The 13,151-nt window shown below is 42.9% G+C and overlaps 1 protein-coding gene across 1 annotated transcript in view; it reads right to left on the reverse strand.

The window, feature by feature from the left end:
- MYO3B (myosin IIIB) overlaps nucleotides 1–13,151 on the reverse strand; it is a 498,102-nt gene that overhangs the window by 241,672 nt on the left and 243,279 nt on the right. The gene's annotated exons all lie outside the window — the stretch shown is intronic.

The raw sequence follows: 13,151 nt of genomic DNA on the forward strand, positions 1-13,151 counted from the left end.
GAGTCTCCCTCTTGTAGCCCAGGCTGGAATGTAGTGGTGTGATCTTGGCTCACTGCCACCTCCACCTCCCGGGTCCCGGTTCAAACAATTCTCCTGCCCCAGCCTCCCGAGTAGCTGGGACTACAGGCATGCACCACCACGCTCAGCTAATTTTTGTATTTTTAGTAGAGACGGGGTTTCACCATGTTGGCCAGGGTGGTCTTGAACTCCTGACCTTGTGATCCACCCGCCTCGGCCTCCCAAAGTGCTGGGATTACAGGCATGAGCCACCCCACCAGGCCTCATTCTTGTTTGTTTTTAACCTTTAATATTACATCAATTCACTGCTTTTCCCCCACTCTCCCTCTGCCCCCAGGCTGGATGTATGGCTTTCATGGCTTGGAGGGTTCTTCTCTCCCCTCATCTCTAGGCTGGCTCCCTGGGTGTGGCGGAGGGAGTGGGGATGAGAGGAACAGAGCTCTCCTTCTCTGACTGGGGATGCTGCAGACCCACTCCGCTCTGAATGGCCACAATGGTCCTTGGGCTTTATAAGGAAAGGTGGTAGTCCCTACACGCCCCACAATTAAGGAGCTCACACTCAACAGCTGCCCAAGCTCTTAATGATCTGTTATCAACTGAGTTGTTTCTTCTCCAAAATTCCCATGTTGGAGCCCTAATAACCCCCAGTACTTCAGAATGTGACTGTATTTGGAGATTGGGTCTTTAAAGAGGTGACAGTAAATTAAAATGCAGCTGTAAGAGTGGGTCCTAATCCATTATGACTGGTGCCCTTATTAGCAAGCCACGGAGAGAGGCCTTAGAAGGAACCAAACCTGCTGACACCTTGATCTCCAACTTCTATCCTCCAGAACTGTGAGAAGTAAATGCCGATTGTTTAAACCACTCAGTCTGTGTTAATTTGTTCTGGCAGCCCTAGATAAAATAAAGAGTTTCCCAGACCTCTTTATCTGTGAAAAGTGCATCCTGATCCTCGGAGGCTGGTAGGTTCTAGCACTAGCTAGGGATTTCCTCCAGCACCATGTCAAACTAATATATGATTCCTTGCCAGACTGGCTACGTCTTTTAACTGACCCTGAGCTCAACACTCACAGTACATTTATCTGATGTGTGCATCTTTTTGCCTTGCACTATCTGGTTCCCAATGAGACAGAAGCCCTTGATTTCTCCTGTGCCCTCAGACAATGGTAGAGTTGTGGGCTCACAAAGGATCCCTCCATTTTTCTGAAGAACTGAGACAGTTCCCCATCATGACATCTCTTGCTCTCTAGTTACCTTTTCCTCTACAAAGAGAAAGGTTATGTATTTTGCTAGCTAAGCAAGCATCCAGTTAGGGGATGAAATTGTAAGCATCCTTTTTTTTTTTTTTTTTTAAGTAATTGCCTCCAAATTTCACCAGTGATTCTTTTGAGAACTGCTTCCTTCCCCCAGTTTGGGGGAGGAAAAGCATACTCTCCCTTTGCCCCCAGGGGCCCAGGGCCAGGGGATGGAGGTAACAACTCTTAGACCTTTCCTGAACTTAGAATATGAGGTGCAGGGACTTCTGTTCTCATCATGGGCCTTATTTCCAGGAAAACAGGTCTGGACCGAGCACCACACTCCACCCTGTTGTAAACATTGGCTGTTGTTAAGAGCTCCTGTATTTTTCAGTTAGGTGCTAGAGTTTTTATGAACATCTAGGGATGCACTTTTCCCAAATAAAGAGGTCTAGAAACTCTTTTCCAGGGAAACCACACCTCTCCAGATTCCAGCTTAAAATTACAGTTTTGCAAAGAGAAAATTTAGTAGTGATGATATTAATACAATAATGCCTCTACTAATAAAAAGATGCATTTTAATGGTATGCTTAGTTATTTTAAAAGACAAACCGACGATGCTCTTTTGTCAGACTCAGAAATAACACAGGAGGGCAAGGGAAGTATGGGGTGCATGGGCCCTCCTCTGCCCTGCAAGCCAGACACACAGGCCCCCTCAGCCATGGAAACCAAGGCTCCCTAGCTCTTTCAGCCCAAATGAGAGCAATCTCAACTCACTAGGGACAATATGCTGGCAATGACATGAAGGTCAAACTAGGACCTGACCTCACTGAAGCCTCCTGCACACCCACAGGACTGGGCGATTTAAACTCAGGAATCTGGTCCCAACCTCACCCAGGCCTAGGGCTTGGCAGCCCCACTCCCTCCTCCTTGGTGATGCCTCAGTACCTTAAGCTCTCCCAGTCCCCCATTCCCTCCCACTCAGAAAGAGCCTGTTATACATTGAATTGTGTCCCTAAAAAATTCATATGTTGGAGTCCTAATCCTTAAGTACCTCAGAATGTGACCTTATTTGGATATAGGGCCTTTGCAGATTTAATAAGTTTAGATGAGGTCATACTGGAGTAGGGTGGATCCCTAATCCATTATGACTGATGTCCTTATAAAACGGGGAAACTTAAACACAGATGTGGAGGGAGAACGCCTTGTGAAGGTGAAGGCAGACAGAGGGTTGGTGCAGAAACAAGGAACACCAAAGATTGCCAGAAAACCACTGGAAGCTGGGAGAGAGACCTGGAACAAACGCTCCCTCAGAGCCTTCAGAAAGAACCAGCCCTGCCTTCACCTGAATCTGGAACTTGTAGCCTCCAGAATGAGGACAATACATTTCTGTTGTTTGTGGTGCTTTGAGGTGGTAGCCCTAGTATACTAATACAGAGCCTTAGATTGGCAGTCCAGACTTGGACTTCAACTTTAGTTTCTATCTTGCAGTAGTTAACTGAGTTATTTAACAAATATTTATTGAAACTTTCTATGCACTGGGCGCTGCTCTGGGTCACAGACATACAGTAGTAAACAGGACCAATAAGGGCTCTATCTTCAAGCTGTTTACCAGCTAGCATGGAGTAGAGGCAGGAATAGAGATAGACGTATGTTGGCTCTTGAAGGATACAGTTAAACAGATGATGTGATAGAATGAGTGGGGAAGAGAGGGGCTACTTTCCATTGGGTAGACAGAGAAGACCTCTCTTTGGAGGTGACATCTGAGCTTAAATTCTGGCCCACAAGAAAGAGATGGACCCATAAACATCTGGGGAAAGCTTGTAATCCCAGCACTTTGGGAGGCCAAGGCAGGCAGATCACGAGGTCAGGAGATCAAGACCATCCTGGCTAACGCCGTGAAACCCCGTCTCTACTAAAAATACAAAAAAAAAAAATTAGCTAGGTGTGGTGGCACACATCTGTAGACCCAGCTACTCGGGAGGCTGAGGCAGGAGAATGGTATGAACCCGGAAGGCGGAGGTTACAGTGAGCCGAGATCATGCCACCGCACTCTCCAGCCTGGGCAACAGAGTGAGACTCTGTCTCAAAAAAAAAAAAAAAAGATCTGGGGAAAGATTGTTCCAGGCAGAGTGAGCAGCTGGAGCAGAGTCAGGAAAAGGCTTGGAATACTTAAGGAACAAAATGAAAACAGAATAAATGAAAGACTTCAAAGAAGTGAGGACAGAGATACAGGCAGGGACAGATCTCATAGGAGTTTGTAGGTTAAAAAAAAAAAAAAAAGGAGTTTGGATTTTATTCTAGGTGTAATGAGGATCCAGTGGAAACTTTAAACAGAGGAATAATATGATCTAGCTGCAACTTCCGCCTCCTGGGTTCAAGTGATTCTCCTACCTCAGCCTCCCAAGTAGCTGGGATTGCAGGCATGCACCACCATGCCTGGCTAAGTTTTTTGTATTTTTAGTAGAGACAGGGTTTCACCACGTTGGCCAGGCTGGTCTCGAACTCCTGACCTCAAGTGATCCACCTGCCTCGGCCTCCCAAAGTGCTGGGATTAAAGGTGTGAGCCACTACATCTGGCTTGTTTGTATCTTTTAAGATGGCTATTGGGCCAAATGAGGCAAGTGGAGAAGCAGAGTTCAGTTAGCAGGTTCAGGTGAGTGATGCTGTAGCTGCGTCACCATGAACTCTGCTTTCAGCTTCACAGGGTGTTCTCCTTGTGTGTGTCTCTGTGTTCAGATTTCCCCTTTTTATAAGAACATCATTCATCTTGGATTAGGGGCTCACCCTAAGGACATCATTTTAAGTTGACTATCTCTGTAAATACCCTAATTCCGAATAAGGTCACATTCTGAGGTACTGGGGCTAAGAATTTCAATGTATTTTTAGATGGAGTCTCACTCTATCACACAGGCTGGAGTGCCGTGGTGCAATCTTGGCTCACTGCAAGCTCCGCCTCCCGGGTTCCGGCCATTCTCCTGCCTCAGCCTCCCAAGTAGCTGGGACTACAGGCACCTGCAACCACTCCTGGCTAATTTTTTTGTATTTTTAGTAGAGAGGGGGTTTCACTGTGTTAGCCAGGACGGTCTCAATCTCCTGACCTTGTAAGCCACCTGCCTCGGCCTCCCAAAGTGCTGGGATTACAGGCGTGAGTCACCACACCTGGCCAATGTATCTTTTTTTGGAGGGAACACAATTCAACCCATAAGAAATGACTGAAAAGATGAAAGAGACTATGTTGATAAGAACAATCACATTAAGAGGAATAAACAGATATGCAGAAGAAATGAGAAATACCTACAGGATCAAAATCTTTGTGGAGGTAAGAGAGGCAGGGATGCTGCGTACAAGTAGGGAGCATCTTATCTGTAAGAAGAGCAGGGATGATTCAGAAGCCCTTAGACCAGAAGGAAGATAGATACATTGATCATGTGGTATCTTTGTGAAAAAAAATACATACAGGGAAGATAGAGCAAACAGGAACAATGCAAGTGGATGTGTAGATTTGGCTCATCTATCTATTCACTTATTGAGCAAAAATATATTGAATGCCTACTATATGCCAGATGTATTTTAAGGCTTTGAGGACACAGTAATGGACAACTGAGATAAAAATTCCCTACCCTCTTGGGGCTTACATTATAGTGAAGGAAGACAGACAATAAACACGATACGTAAGTAAAATGTATATAATATGTAAGGTAATAACAAATGTTAAGAAGAAAAATAAAACAGGAATGCAGATATAAAATGTTGAATAGGTTGAAATTTTAGATAGGATAGCCAGAAAAGGTAGGTTTAGAAAAAAGATCTGAATAAAGAGAAGTTAGCCATGGGTATGTCTTAGGAAAAAAAAAAAAATGTTCCAGATACAGGGAACAGTAAGTGCAAAGGCACCTACATAAAACCCACAGCTAACATCATACTTAATGGTTAAAGACAGAAGGTCTTCTCCTCAGGATCAGGAACAAAGCAATATGTCTCCTCTCAACACTTTTATCCAATATCATACTGGAAGTCACCAGTATAATAAGGCAAGAAAAAGAAATAAAAAGCATTAAGATTGGAAAGGAAGAAACAAAAGAGTTCTCATTCACAGACAACATGATTGTCTATACAGAAAATCCCAAGGAATCTACAAAAACAAAAACAAAAAGACTTCTAGGACTAATGAGTTTAGCAAGGTTGTGAGTGACAAAGTCAGTACACAAAAATCATCTGTATTTCTACATATTAGCAATGAATAACTAAAATCAAAATAAACAAACAATTTATACTAGTTCTATAAACTGAAATACTTTGTTTTGCATCTAACAAAACATGTACAGGATCTGTATGCTGAAAACAGCAAAATATTGATTAAATAAATCAAAGAAGATCCAAATAAATAGATATACCATGTTCATGGAATGGAATATTCAACACAGCAAGGTTGCCAATTCTTCCTAAATTTGTCTGTAGATTCAGTGCAATTCAATGCAAAATCCCAGCAGGACTTTTTATAGATACAGACAAGCTGCATTCAAAATTTATATGGAAAGACAAAAGAGCTAGAATAGCCAAAACCATTTTGAAAAAGAATAAAGTTGAAGGAATCATACTACCTGATTTTAAGACTTACTATAGTTGGGCCAGGTATGGTGGCTCAAGCCTGTAATCCTAGCACTTTGGGAGGCTGAGGCGGGCAGATCACCTGAGGTCGGGAGTTCAAGACCAGCCTGACCAACATGGAGAAATCCTGTCTCTACTAAAAATACAAAAAAGCCAGGTGTGGTGGCGCATGGCTGTAATTCCAGCTACTCGGGAGGCTGAGGCAGGAGAATTGCTTGAACCTGGGAGGCGGAGGTTGCAGTAAGCCAAGATTGTGCCACCGCACTCCAGCCTGGGCAACAAGAGTGAAACTCCATCTCAAAAAAAAGACTTACTATAGTTGGGTGTGGTGGCTCATGCCTGTAATCCCTACACTCTGGGAGGCCGAGGCGGGTGGATCACGAGATCAGGAGTTTGAGACCAGCCTGGCCAACACAGTGAAATCCCATCTTTACTAAAAATACAAAAAATTAGTCAGGCATGGTGGCGGGGGCCTGTAATTCCAGCTACTCAAGAGGCTGAGGCAGGAGAATCGCCTGAACCTGGGAGATGGATGTTTCAGTGAGCTGAGATCACACCATTGCACTCCGGCCTGGGAGACAAGAGTGAAAATCCATCTCAAAAAAAAAAAAAAAAAGGCCGGGCGCGGTGGCTCAAGCCTGTAATCCCAGCACTTTGGGAGGCCGAGACGGGCGGATCACGAGGTCAGGAGATCGAGACCATCCTGGGTAACACAGTGAAACCCCGTCTCTACTAAAAATACAAAAACTTAGCCGGGCGAGGTGGCAGGCGCCTGTAGTCCCAGCTACTCGGGAGGCTGAGGCAGGAGAATGGCGTGAACCCGGGAGGCGGAGCTTGCAGTGAGCTGAGATCCGGCCACTGCACTCCAGCCTGGGTGACAGAGCGAGACTCCGCCTAAAAAAAAAAAAAAAAAAAAAAGAAAAGAAAAAGACTTACTATGAATCTGCAATAGTGTGGTATTGGTGAAGAGGCAGATAGTTTGATCAATGAAACAGACCAACATAAATAATAACCAATTGCTTTTTGACAACAGTGCAAAAGCAATTCAATGGAGAAAGGACAGTTATTTCAACAAATGGTTTTGGAACAACTAGACATAGTTATGGAGAAAAAAACCAAAACACCTTAACCATACATTTCATACAAAAATTTACTCAAACTGGACCCTAAATCTAAATCTAGAATGTAAAAGTATTAATTGAGCATCTATTCATACACAGCTATACACACAATACCTTGGTGCACCCTGGCTTTCACTGGTCAGTCTTTAACACCCTTGTTCAAGTTTTCCTTTCTTGCCCTAAAACTCTCTTCAAGAGCCCAGCCCATCCACTCACAGCAGTTCAGATCAGCATCATGAGCCATCCTCTGCTCAGCAGCCTGCCATCATTTCTTCCTCCACACAACCTCCCTCTGCCCAAAGAGTTCTTTCCTCCTCGTCCTATTCATTTAATCATCTAACTTCCACCTCCCTCTCCTTTCCAGGGCTGTAGGCCCTGGCTTAGAATGCCTCATTACTCCCAGACTGTCCAATTTTCTCTAGTCTCCTATTAAAAACAAACAAACAAACAAACAACAAACACCAGTCCAATAAGCCTTTCTTAGTTAAAAGAAGTCTTTCTTCATGTTGACCCATGACATTTCCCTGACTTTTCCCTTCTATTTTTATTTGTATGGATATAGTTGTTATATTGCTTCACTTATGGATTTACATGCCTGTTCAGAATTTAGATTTTTTGTTCATCTTTTATACATTTTGGGATTTGGCACTATTGATCTCTGGCCATTCTAGCTGGGACTTTGTTGTGTTACTTCTAGAAATAATCTATGCACAGCACCATATCTAGATAGATTCCAAATACATAATTATTGATTGACTGAGATACACTCCCAAATTAAATAGAAAGAGGTGGGTCTCTTTGTAAGGAGGAATCACTCCCCAGGGCTCCCTGATGGAACTGGCTCATCAGAGCCTCCATTTCAGGAAAAGCCAGCACTATCCATGTCTGTGGCCTTGAAATTTCATCACTTAGATTCAGCTCATCTGCCAGACCCTTTTGCTAAACTGTCAGGATAGAGCAACAGCCATAAGTGGAAAATGGAAACTGAGAGATGGATACCAAAAGGTGCTCTCTTAAGAGCTTAATTCATTTTGGGCATTACAGAATCAGGACTCAGAAAATTGACAGCAAGGATTTCAGCAGTGAAGGTGCTATAGTGCTTTAAAGATATGACAATGGGGGGGCTCATCTTGTCCCCCCCATCCAGAAAAAGAGGAGCAAATAGAAGTAAAGAAAGAGATACTTTATTGTTGATTTTCACTGCAAATCAAATTCCACGGAAGAGACCTGAGTTTTCAGACAGAAGAAGGCAATGAGCGTAAAACCCAGTTCTAGTTCTGAAGCAAAAATCAAACTTTGAGGTTCAGAGAATGTTCCCTCTGGTGCTATTCTTATTTTTCCTAGTTTCTCCCAAGTTCACATCTTCTTTAACACCCCAAACTACTATTTGGAAGTCAGAATTCATGATTCAAAGACAAAAATGAATTTTCAAGTTCTTTTTGAAATCCTCTTTCTTTCTTCCCCTGAGCCTTTTAAGCTTTTCTCTCAGTTTACTAGTAGCAAGTGGAACATTCCCCAAACAGGAAAATATGCCTTGAAACCCTGTTATAACATCCTTCCTTTTAATGTTTTTCTATTTAGATTATTCAGTGTGAAAAGTTCCAGCTGAAGGATTAGAAAGCAGTGTTGCTGCTACTTCAAATTTTCACACCTAAAATCTTCAGAGGATTTCCTATCAATAGGAAGTATTACAAAGAACATGTCATCATGTCTGAAGTGGCCCATCTGCAGGCAGAAGGCTGGTTGCAGAAGCATGAGAAGAGAACAGAGAGAATTCATATTGACTGTGGCTGCCTCCCTTTACCAGAAAGTCACTGAGAACCTTGCAGTGAGAATGTGCCTCTCAGGCACAGGCACCTCCACAACCAGATGCAACCGGGTGTCAGCAGAAGGGGGCTGCAGAAACCTGGGAGAAGCCCTGTCTCCTGGTGACCTTGGGCCTCATTATTCTACTCCTCATGGTTTTTAATCTCTTCAGCACTCTGGAAAATGGGAGCTGGAAACAAGAAAATGCCAACTGGATTACTGTCTATGATTTTATATTACGATTGCACATATAAACACATAGGTTGATCCTCTCAACCTTGACAAGAAATTAAATCAAGCCCCAGTAGTGTCATGTGCCATGTACATTTTGGTCAACAATGGACTGCATACAAACTGGTGGTCCCATAACATTATTATACCATAGTTGTACTCTACTTTTTCTATATTTAGATATGTTTAGATACACAAATACTTGGCATTGTCTTCCAATTAACTACAACATTCAGTACAGTAACATACTGTACAGGTTTACAGCCCCAAAACAGTAGACTACAACATATAGCCTAGGTGTATCATAGGCTATATCATTTAGGTTTGTGTAAGAACTCTATGATTGTACAACGATGAAATCAACTAACAATGCATTTCTCAGAATGCATCCCCATCATTAAACTATGCGTGACTACACTGTTTTTGATATATACTAATGAAGGACTGTTACCTGCCCAGCAGCCCAGAGAGGAGGCAACTTGAAGGAATAGGAAAGTGATCCTGGGGCTCTGTTGAAAGCAAAGGACAGTGGCAATCTAGCTACCAGAAAACCTCAACTTAACTGTCAGGAATCCTTTGATAAAGAAATTAAAGTTTTTCTTTGCATTTAAACAAGTTTAATTTTAATTTTTTTTTTCAGAGATGGGGTGTCACTGTGTTGCCCAGACCGGCCTTGCACTCCTGGGCTCAAGTGATCCTCCTGCCTCAGCCTCCTGAGTAGCTGGGACTCTAGCCATGTGCTACTACGTCAAGTTTTTTTTCTTTGCATTTTAAGGGGTCTTCTCTATCTTTTGGAGAAAAAAAAACCAACATTACTGTGACACAGAATGCACACAAAGTATGAAAAACATAAATGTACAGCATAATAAATATAATGCAAGCATCCACACAATAAATATAATGCAACCACCACTAAGATCAGGAACCAGACCACTGCCAACATCTCTTAGGAGTCTTCCCAACAAACGTACTTTCCTCTTTCAAAATTGAGGAGTCCAGCACTGGACCTCTTTTTACATTTTGGGCTAATTGCCTCCAAGGCTTGCCAACTTTGATCTTTTTTTTTTTTTTTTTGAGAGGAGTCTTGTACCATTGCCCAGGCTGGAGTGCAATGGCATGATCTCAGCTCACCACAACCTCTGCCTCCCAGGTTCAAGCGATTCTCCTGCCTCAGCCTCCCTAGTAGCTGGGATTACAGGTGCCCGCCACCACACCCAGCTAATTTTTTGTATTTTTAGTAGAGATGGGGTTTCACTATGTTGGCCAGGATGGTCTCGAACTCCTGACCTTGTGATCCACCTGCCTCAGCCTCCCAAAGTGCTGGGATTACAGGCGTGAGCCACCGTGTCTGGCCTCAACTTTGATCTTTTTCCTTCCTCCCTGTAGTTCATTCCTCAAAAGGAGTTTGTGAAGTAATTGCCCATAATATCTATGCTTACTGAACTAGTGTTGCATTTAATTTCAATAAAACAATTAAAGCAAGGAAAAATAGCCGGGCGCGGTGGCTCAAGCCTGTAATCCCAGCACTTTGGGAGGCCGAGACGGGCGGATCACAAGGTCAGGAGATCGAGACCATCCTGGCTAACATGGTGAAACCCCGTCTCTACTAAAAATACAAAAAAACTAGCCGGGCGAGGTGGCGGGCGCCTGTAGTCCCAGCTACTCCGGAGGCTGAGGCAGGAGAATGGCGTGAACCCGGGAGGCGGAGCTTGCAGTGAGCTGAGACCCGGCCACTGCACTCCAGCCTGGGCGACAGAGCGAGACTCCGTCTCAAAAAAAAAAAAAAAAAAAAAAAAAAAGCAAGGAAAAATAAAAATGACAAGAAAATGGTTTCTTATGCATTGAAAATATTAGTATATTCTCTTCCAAAGTGCCAGGATGGTGTGGGATCTTGCTTCTAGTGGGAATGTCAAGATATGTAGGCACCTTCCCCTTCATGAGAGGGACATGCCTGAAACAAGCATTGGCAACGAACAGCATAACTTATTTCTGTCCTGTGAGGTTTCCCATCTTCAAAGGCTGTAACATAATAGCCCCCAAAAATATAGATTATGAGTGTTTTAAAAATTAGAAAAGTAATATTCTGACATTCAACACAGGATGCACAATCATGTTAGAATTGAGGTTTGAGGGCAACTATTGTCATAAAGAGATACATTAGCGCCCAATTCTGTACAGAAAATTCTATATAGAAAATGAAGGTAAAACAAAATTCTAGTTGGTGTATGGCAAAGCCATATTACCTTCACTGCTGTATTTCCCTCACTGCCTAAAAAGGACCTTATTACTAGAAGCTGTTCTATAAATGTTTGTTGATTGAATTCATTCCTACATAAATAATTCCGGGAAAAGACAACAGAATCATGCTTATAAGTGTTGATGTTTGTGGCTTCTTAGTTATACTCAAAATGTGGAGAATCCTAAGCTATACTCAAGCTTAGGATCTCAAAGGAAATTACTACGCATATATATACCTCAGGAATACTGGGAAGCCTATTGGGGCATCACGTTTGTTTCTAGTCTTATTCTTCACTTCCGTTTCTATCAAGTGGTGTGGAGTGTAGTTTCAAAACAAGATTCATTAACAGTTACAAGACAAGAGGAAAGCTCTTCCGGAGGGAGTGAAAAAGCAGCAGCAGCGGAGGTTATCTCTTTGTTCCTGTTCCTCCCACAATTGGGTGAATCAAGGGAGAAGAGACTGGCTGCAGGGCCTTACTTTCTCCATAGCGCCACCTAGTGGTCCAGGCTGTTAAATGGTTTTTATTTTGCCAAAGGTTGAAAAATCGGAAATTCCAAAGTTGTGAACAGATTTGACAAGCCGTTATTAATATTTGTGGGAGGATGTAAATGCCAGCTGAAGAGTTATTTGGATAGATTTTTCTCCCAGAGAGCATGTCCCCTATCAATAACGGTTGTCTCTTCACCTCTGTGCTGAAGTCGCCTGATGAGGAATCTACATCCCTGGGTCTCTGGTAAGGAAACGCCAGCCAGCCCTTTCCACACCTGCCCCGAGCTCCCGGGAGTCCATACTGAATTAAATCCTGGCTGCCCCAAGGAAGGCATGGAATGGAAGCTGTAGGGCAGGCTTCCGATGGGCACTGCTACTAGTTCTGTTTACAGGAGCATGTCTGAAGAAACAGCCGGATTTCAACTTTCCTTCCAAGTTAAGATGAAGCAAAGGCTGTAGAGTGTGGCTTTTTTTTTTTTTTTTTTTTTTTTTTTTTTCTTAGCCAGGCTTTTCATTCCTCTGCAAGTTGCTAAAAATCAGATCTGGCAACCAGTTAAGAGGGATGTGGGAAGAAAAGAAGAGGAAATAGTGAACAATGAACAGTGATAAAGAGGTTTCTCTTCCTTTTTTTCTTAAAAGCATGCCCACTGCTATTTCCAGACCTAGCCTAAAAACACAAAGCCTTTGAGAGTAGAGCTGTGAGAAGGCTGAGTTGGCCACCCAGCTAAAAGCAGCAGAATCCCAGGTACATTCTAAAAGGCTGACTCAATTAGAATCCATTTGGAAAAACAGTTAAGACCTGGAAGTTCTGTTCTTTGGCCCTAGTTTCCTGCTTTTTTGGCATGAGGACTACAGCAACTAAAGAGAAGGTAACTGTAAGTAGGCGAAGGCCACATACATAGGCCAGTGATGGACCTGTTTCAAGTTGGTTAGGAGAGAGGTGGGGTGGGGTCATAACTGGGTAAAAATTGGACCAAGGTGATCTTTGAGGATCCCCTGACCTCTGATTCAGCATACTCCTTTTTTCACTTGGAATCACACACAAATAGAAATAATCTTCCTGATAAGTCTTGGTAAACTGAGACTATCCTAGAGTGCTTAGCATGAATTAATGATATCGTATGGCTTTATAAAGGGAAGAATGAAAAGAAGGACGAGAAAGTCTAAGAGTTCATGTTATGGATAGTGTATGTATGTTTATGTGTGCGTGCACACATGTCTGTGTACACACTGATGCTGCATAATTAAATTACAAAAGAAACAATCACTTTCCTTTTCTTGAATTTAGACCCTTACTTCTGCTTAAAGAAATTCAACGTTAGTGGTGCAGCCCTAGCAGTATTCAGACACTAACTGAAAAATTCCACCTGGTCTTGCAAAAGCTTCGGGAGAAGGGCTATC

Source organism: Macaca thibetana, chromosome 12 (assembly GCF_024542745.1).
Source record: "Macaca thibetana thibetana isolate TM-01 chromosome 12, ASM2454274v1, whole genome shotgun sequence".
In the NCBI taxonomy this organism is placed as follows: Eukaryota; Metazoa; Chordata; class Mammalia; order Primates; family Cercopithecidae; genus Macaca; species Macaca thibetana.